The 8806-nt window shown below is 36.5% G+C and overlaps 1 pseudogene; it reads right to left on the bottom strand.

Annotated features, from left to right (window-relative positions):
* Positions 1–1048: 1048 nt before the first annotated feature.
* Positions 1049–8345, bottom strand: LOC149547369 (putative UPF0481 protein At3g02645; annotated as a pseudogene).
* Between the last annotated feature and the right edge of the window lie 461 nt (positions 8346–8806).

Raw genomic sequence — 8806 nt, forward strand, 5'->3', positions numbered from 1 at the left:
TTTATTGAAGTAAACCATAAGCCCTATTGAACTATTGAGACTTGGATTAAAAAATAATATGGAATAGAGACAGGTTTTTATTGAAGTTTTAATAAAATATGGATTAGGCTACAACACATAAATTTTGAAAGAAAATGTTTTAATTGAAACTATTTTATTTATAGTTTGTATGTCTGTGGATATATTGGTGCATTTCAAAATTAAAATTCATCTATTGAATAATTTCAAGAGAAATATTTTACTTGAAACTTGGTAACTACATAGATGTCAAATAGTATATTTCAAAAAAATTTTTTTGAAGACCCAACTATAATTTGTTATCGATATTTTATTTGTTTTTTTTTATAGTCTATTTTACTACTATGTTAATGAAATTATAAATGTAATTTATTTGATAAACTTTTAATATTTTAATTATGTATAATTTGTACTATATTGACTAAAACTTATAAAAGATTTTTTATTGTGCTAAATTTTTTTTTTTTTATTAACTAAACACTCATTTAAAACTACACAATTTGAAAAAAAAAAAAACTATACAATTAATAATAGAAATTAATGAAAAAAGAAAAAGAAAAACAAGAAAATAGGAAATAAAAAATATACCTTCGACAACAATTTAACCCTTGACGGGATAGAATGAAATTATAGATAGAAAGTATTAAACAAATTGAAGCTCATGCTAAAGAATAACTAAAAGGTCGAATGTAACTTTAAATGAAACTCACTAGGCTCCCTAGTGTGACTAAAGTGAAGGAATATTTACTAATGTAGATATTTAATAATTCAAAAGAAGTTGACCAAATTACATATTTACTGATATAGCTATTCTATAATGAAAAATAAAAACTTGAGTGTTTCTGTGTCTAGTATGCAATCTTAGTTATCTACTTTAATACCTTTATTATATTGAGTTAATTATTCTATTTGCTCATAAAAAATATAACAACATAAACGTTTCGATTGCATTTAATGATCTTTCCTTTACATAAAACAAAACCATATGGGGTCCGTGCCAGTACAACAGATTCATAACAATAACAACTTTTCAATGTAACAATATAGAGCCTGTAACGATAAGGCATGAAGTCTTCTGCCAAATGTACTTTTGAAATAAATTGGTGTCCTTGAACTAGTGCTTGTAGTTGTATACATAGCAGAAAGCCTCCATAAATGTGAGGAGTATGAGTATGAGCACAACCAAACAAGAGAGACACGACCATGAACCTATTGAGAACATGTGTCTCAACCTTGTAATCTTTTTTTGAAAAATTCCAAAATTTGTTTGTGGAAGTTTTCCACTTGTTTATATCTTGGAAAAGAGTGTATAAAATACCAAAAGGTGCCCTGTCCATAGTAGAATATAGGAGGGCCATTTTTAGAGCACAGTTAGCTTGTTTTATGAATTTTATGGGGGTCTAAACTAAGAGACAAAATTGTGGACGGGATTACTATTTTAACCTAGTTGTTTTTCCATGTTGGAAATGTAAATATCAAAAATGGGTAACATGTGGCATGGCAATTTTGCCCATGGTTTTGTAAAACCACAAGTGGTTTTTAGGTTCTAATATCACTATAAAAGGAGGGCTTGGGGAGGTGTTTGTGTAATTGAGTTCAATTTGCAAGGTTGGTGATAGAAGGAGTCTCTTCGAGTTTGAGTTGGGGTGATGCACTTCTATAAGAACTTGCATTGCAAGTGTATTGTAATCATCTTCATTTTATAATACATTGTGAAGGTTTTGGAGGGTGGGATTTTTCTCCTGGAAGGGTTTCCCCATGGTAATCAATGTGTTATGTGTTCATTGTTATTTTGATTATGTTATTATGCGTTTCTTGAGATCCCTGCAATAGTTGGTTGAATTTGCATAATTGTCCTCTCAAAGATTAGCATACGAAGTTATTTTGTGCACTTTTGCTTCCTTACAAGTGGTATCAAAGCCTAGCAAGTTTTGGTTCTATTTGTTGGGTATAGGGTTTTTTGAGCTAATCAAGGTTTGAGTGGGAGCTTGTGCAGATTATTTCATTTCTATGTTGGAGGATTGAAAAGATGGAAAGCATGTCAGGAAGAATTGATGTTGAATTTTTTTTTGTCACAAACTTTGAGATGTGGAAGTTGAAGATGGAAGATCTATTGACTGATTGGGATCTATGGGATGCGTTTGATAAGAAAAAGTTAGAGCCCACATATCTGTCTTTAGCTGCACAATATGATGTGATAGATAGAAAAGCTAAATGCCTCATTAGATTGTGTCTTACAGATTTGATTTTGATTAATGTCCATGAAGAACCTACCACGAAGAAGCTTTGGAAAGAGCTAAGTGAGATCTATCAATCAAAATCACTTGTGAACAAGATTTTCTTGAGCAAGAAGTTGTATTCCTTGAGAATGGAAGAAGATGGACAAATTTTTGAGCATCTAGAAATCCTTAATATGTTGGTGACTCAATTGACCTCAGTAGGGGTGCCAATGGATGAAAACGAAAGGTGTCAGATCTTGCTATGTTCATTGTTAGACTCATGGGATAGTCTTGTGATGGTTATAGGGAGCACTTCAGTTGTCTTGAAGATGGAGGATGCTGTTGGTTCTCTACTCTCTGAGTAGATAAGAAGGAAGGTCTCTCTAAATGCCAAAGAGGCTTTGAGTGTTTGCGGAAGACCAAAAGAAAGAGGCAAGAATGAAAAGAAACATGCCCATTCTAAGTCTAAAAATAAGGGGAGATCAAAATCTTCTAGTAAGTCCAAGGCAATCTGCTAGAATTGTGGCAAACCTAGACACTTTCGAAAGGACTACAAAGAGGACAAGAAAAAGAAGAAGAAGAAGTAAGATTCTAATTCTAAGTCCGAGAAGGAAGATGGAGATGGTTTCATCATAGCCTTGGCCACTCATGTAGGTGAAAATGCATTGTTAATAGACTCAAGTGCATCTTTCCACATGACTCCTAATAGAAATTGGTTTATTAAGTATGGAAATTTTGATGGTGGTAAGTTGTATTTAGGTGATAACTCAGTACTTGATATTGTTGGTCATGGAAGTATTCATGTGAAAAATTTTGGTGGTAGAATTAGAAGATTTGATGGTGTCTTACATATCCTTGGACTAGCAAGGAATTTGTTATCTGTTAGTAAGCTAATAAATGCGGATGTGCATGTACAATGTTTTGAAGCAGGTGCAAAAATGGTGAGAGGTGCTATTTTTTAATTTTTTTTTGTTAGACTACAGGAATCAGGTGTAGCATGGCTCCCCCCTATAAACTGCAGTGCATCGGCTAAACTTTTTAATGTGATTGATAGCGCTGGTGCGACATGCCCATCGGTACCATGGGGATGGGGGAGACTAGAACCCATGATCGACCCCCTACAATAGGAAAGATTTAGCCAACTGAGCTAGGGGCCTCACCCCTGGTGAGAGCTGCTATGGTAATAGCAAGAGGAAGCAGATTGGGTACATTGTACTAGCTTGATGCATGCACAATCGAGTGCAATAGTACTTCTGATAAGATTGTGAAAAAGACTACTTAGTTGGAGAAGGAGAAGATTTCTCTTTCAATAGATGGATGTGGTTTTTAGGTACCCAAGGGTGCTTTGTCTAACAAATCAAAGTTGTCTATAGAGAAGACCATGTTATGGCACCATAGACTTAGCCACATAGGTGAGAAGGGTCTACAAACCCTAAAAAATAAGAACTTTATTGATGGGTTAAATGACTGCAATCTTGAATTTGATTTTTGTGAGCATTGTATCTATGGTAAACAAAATTGCATTAAGTTTTACTCAAGTTCTCATAAGTCTTCATGTATTTTGGATCTAATCCATTTAGATGTATTTGGTCCAATTGATGTTCCTTCTATTGGTAGATCAGCTTACTATGTTTCTTTCATTGATGATTTTAGTAGAAGAACATGGATTTATTTCCTTAGAGTAAAGTTGAAGTTTTTAGTCATTTCAAAGAATTTAAAGCAATGGTTGAATTGCAAATTGGAAAGAAAATAAAATGTTTGAGAACTGATAATGGTGGTGAATTTTGCTCCAATGATTTTAAAACATTAGGTAAAGATTGTGGTACTAAAAGAGAGAAGAAAACTTCGTATTCTCCACAGCAGAATGAAGTTCTAGAAAGAATGAATAGGACCATGATGGTGAAGGCGAGTATGATGAGTGGGTCTGAACTAGAATAGAAGTTTTGGGCCAAAGCTATAGCCACTACCTGCTACTTGATAAACAAGTCTCCTACATTACCTCTTGTTGATAAGATGCCAATGGAAGCGTGGTCAAGCCACGAGCCTTCACTTAGACATCTACGAGTGTTTGGTTGTGAGGCAGATGCTCATGTGCCAAAGGAGAAGTAGAAAAAATTGCACAACAAAGCTGTCAAATGTATCTTCATTGGATATAGTTATGGTGTGAAGGGATACAAGCTTTGGGATCCTATTGCATAAAAGGTATTTTATTCTAGAAGTGTTATTTTTAGAGAAACTAAGCCTTCTTCTATTACAATGCAATTAGAATGGATAGAAGAAAAGAAAGATGTGATTCAACTTCTTGCTACACTTGAGAAAGTTGAATCGAGGCCCTTAGAAAGATGAGATGTTGAAGTGAGCTCTTCAAGTTCTGAATCATCAGAGGAAGAGGCAGAACCTAATCATCAACCTGAACCTCCTAAACCTGAACTAGATCTTGTTTGAAGATCTACTAGACAAAGGAAACCGCCTAAAAGGTATGGGTATTCTCCTAATGATTGGAGATGCATATTTACATTGAATGCTAATATTGATTAACCAAGATCTGTACAAGAGGCTCTTGGTATGAATGATTCAAAGTCCTCGAAAATAGCCATGGATGAAGAAACGATAGCTCTTTAGAGGAATCAAACATGGGACCTTGTACCATTGCCTGAAGGACGGAAGCCTATTGGTTGTAAATGGGTGTTCAAAAGGAAGATTGGTTTAGATGAAAGCATTGAGAAGTATAAAGCACGTTTGGTTGCAAAAGGTTACTCTCAGGTTGAGGGAGTAGATTATGGTGAGGTTTTTTCTCTAGTAGCCAAAATGATATCCATTAGATTTTTTATTTCTATTGCAATAGCTTATGATCTAGAGATTGAGAAAATGGATGTGAAAACTAGTTTCCTTCATGGAGATTTGGAGGAAGAAATTTACATGTCACAACCAAAGCACTATGTGGTAAAAGGTAAAAGTCATTTGGTCTATAAATTGAAGAAATTTGTGTATGGTCTAAAACAAAGTCCTAGGATGTGATACCAAAAGTTTGATACATATGTGTTGAGTTTGGAATTTGTGTGATCTAAATCTAATTACTGTATATATTTCAAATTTGATGGTGATAGTTTCCTGATTATTTCCTTGGATGTCGATGACATGTTGTTTATTGGCAAAGGAAAAGGTTTGATTGCAAAGTTAAAATCTCAACTCTTGATAAAGTTTGAAATGAAAGATCTCGGTGCAACTAGGGACATTCTAGGAATGAAGATTATAAGAGATAGACAAAATAGAAAGCTTTGACTAGGCCAGAGTAAGTATGTTGGTACTATATTGAAAAGGTTTAATATGTAGGATTCAAGACCATTAAGTGTTCCTGTTACTATGGGAACAAATCTTTCTAGCTCACAGTGTCCTACATCCCCATTGGAGATGGAAGAGATGAGTCGAGTACCATATCAGAGTGTTGTTGGAAGTTTGATGTATGCTATGGTCTGTACAAGAGCAGACATTGTTCAAGCACTGGAAGCACTTTCCTGTTACATGTCTAATCTAGGAATAACACATTGGGATGCAGTAAAAAGAGTTTTCAAATACTTGTGAGGTACCTCAAAGTACTCAATATGTTTTAATGGAATGTGAAATGAGCATTCCTTGGATATTCGAGGCTATGTGGATTCAAACTAGGCCAGTGATGTTGATAGAAGAAGATCCACTAGTGCATATGTGTTTACATTATTTGGTGGTGCAATCAGTTGGATGAGCAAGTGATAGGCTATGGTCACTCTGTCCACTACTAAGGCAGAGTATATGGTAGCTACTCATGCCTATAAGGAAGCCATCTGGCTAAAGAGATTGTGTTCAGATATAGAGTTCAAATAGTGTGCAGTGACAATTTATAGTGATAGCTAGAGTGCAATTTGCCAAGTAAAGAACTTGTCTTTTCATGCAAGGACCAAGCACATTGATGTACAATATCATTTTGTGAGAGATATGGTCGAGGATGAAAAGGTGAAGCTGGAAAAGGTAGAGACTTTGGTGAGTGTTGCTGATACATTAACTAAGCCCATGAGCACAAAGAAATTCAGATGGTGTTCAGAGTCTATGAGCCTCCCGGCCCCTAGCAATTAAGTCCATGATATTTAGGATCTCCTGACTCTTGCAAGGTGTTCAACAAGTGGAAGAATGTTGAGAACATGTGCCTCAACCTTGCAATCTTTTTCTGGAAAATTCCAAAAAAAAATTGTGGAAGTTTTTCACTTGTTTATATCTTGGAAAAGAGTATATAAAATACCAAAAGTTTCCTTGTCCATAGTAGAATATAGGAGGGATTACTATTTTAACCTGGTTGTTTTTCCACATTGGAAATGTAAATGTCAAAAATGGGTAACATGCGGCATGGTAGTTATGTCCATGGTTTTGTAAAACCACAAGTGGTTTCTAGGTTGTAAAATCACTATAAAAGGAGGGCTTGGAGAGTTGTTTTTGTAATTGAGTGCAATTTGCAAGGCTGGTGCTAGAAGGAGTCTCTTTGAGTTTGAGTTGTGGTGATGTGCTCTTGTAAGAACTGGAATTGCAAGTGCATTCTAATCATCTTGGTTTGATAATACATTATGCGGGTTTTGGAGGGTGGGGGTTTTCTCCCATAAGGGTTTCCCCATGGTAATCACTGTGTTATGTGTTCATTATTATTTTGATTATGTTACTATGCATTTCTTGAGATCTCTACAATAGTTGGTTGAATTTGCATAATCGTCCTCTCAAAGATTAACGTAGAAAGCGATTCTATGCACCTTTGCTTCCTTATAGAATCAAATATGTACTTCTTCATGTACTCCACCACATCCATGCTCCATGTCCTCTTATAATAGCTATTCGCGTGTGCAATAACTTTGTCTAAATACTTAACTCTGGATAATTTAACACACTTACCCATGTCGTTCCACAGACTTGCCACTTTGTCATCGCTCTCGAGGTGGTTGTAAATGATCTCACTCTCTCTCAACACTCAGACATCATCATCCGTGTCGATGATGCTATTCATGAAATCAGTGTAGCGAATGAATATCATCGCACCCAGCACTGCCGAAGCCTCGAACACCACCAGATTTCTAATGATGACTTTCGTGTTCGAGTCCAACCTCATTTTAGGAAGATAGAGAGTGGTGCTTTTTTGATCGAAGAAAATCGAGGTGAGGTCTCCGTTAGTGGGGACGAACTTCACTCCCGCGACATACAAATTGGCAACACATGGAATGGTGAGCTCGTCCCATGTTGGTGGAGTCTCTCGAGAGGAGCTTCCTCCATCATCCTTCTCTTCTCCACTAGATCCAAATAGAAAAGTCAAGGGCCCCTTCAACAGGTGCAACACTGGTAGCTTCCCCAGAAGCGACAGAATTTGCATGGGCAACTTCATCAGGAACTGCACCACTCTATGTTTCAGCACCCGTTTCCTCAATGCTAGAATGGGACCGATGTCCAACGAAGATAAAGCCTTCTATAGATAGCTCTTTTCTTCTATTACACTTTTTCTGTCTAATGAAACTGGTTGCTCGTCCTCATCTCCCTTTGCCATGAGTTTGCATTTGCAAGAAGATATGATAAGGTAGAAATAGATTGCCTCCAGTATGTGACTCCTCTCTCCTATACGCAGCCTCAAGCCGTCAGGAATGTTGAATAGAAATGGAGAAAATTCTATGCAAGCAAGTCTTACCAGATCACAATGCCTCTCTTCTGCATGTCTCTTGAGTCGAGCTACATCTCTAAGAGCTTCTGCAGCACGAACAGTGGTACCTAATTCTCTAGCATTGTCATGTCCCTCACTATGGCATTGTGGGTAGTGCTTCTACCGAACGGGTCTAAGCATTTTGCCACATGAATTCCTTCTTTAGAATCTTGGTAAGTCTGCTTAGCCAAGAAATGCAAGCACTCCAGCAAAAAGTAGGCATCCAAAGCCATGAGCCACGCAAGCGCTTCCTTAGTGTATTCGAGATTTTTTTGATAGCAACTCTGAATTCAATGTTCGTAGTTCTAGACCTCTTTTACAATGGACTCAAAGGTGTGACCTTTAATTCTTTTTTGGAATGCCTGAGCAGTAGCGACCTTGAATCTCTCCATTTTGTTCACCATGATAGAGAAGAGAAGATAAAATTTACAGTGATAGAGAAGAGCATACTGACTCAGAGGAGTATAATTTGAGAAAGGTGATGAGGATGATCTTAGACTGTCTCCCTCCTCCAAGGGGTACTTTCCAGGAAGGATCACATCATGCTATGAATGAGGATAGGTAGATATCTAGGATTCCTCAGAGAGACATCCATGGTGATAGACAAAGGTCAGCTAAGGCCGTGAGATGAAGGACCTATAGAGGTCCAAGTTCAAACCTTTCACTGGGGTTGGTACAGGTTATCTGGTAGACAAGTGGTTACTTGCTTTAGATAGATGTTTTTTTTATGCAGGACTTTGACACTAATGTCAAAGTGAGGTTTGTCATCATGAACATAGACCTTTTCTAGATGGTGGAACATTGAAGAGAAGAAACTAGGAATGAACATAAATACTATTCCATGGGATTTATTATTTGCTAATTT

The sequence above is a fragment of the Cupressus sempervirens genome, chromosome 7, assembly GCF_028749045.1.
Source record: "Cupressus sempervirens isolate cs-2001-9-10 chromosome 7, ASM2874904v1, whole genome shotgun sequence".
Classification (NCBI taxonomy): Eukaryota; Viridiplantae; Streptophyta; class Pinopsida; order Cupressales; family Cupressaceae; genus Cupressus; species Cupressus sempervirens.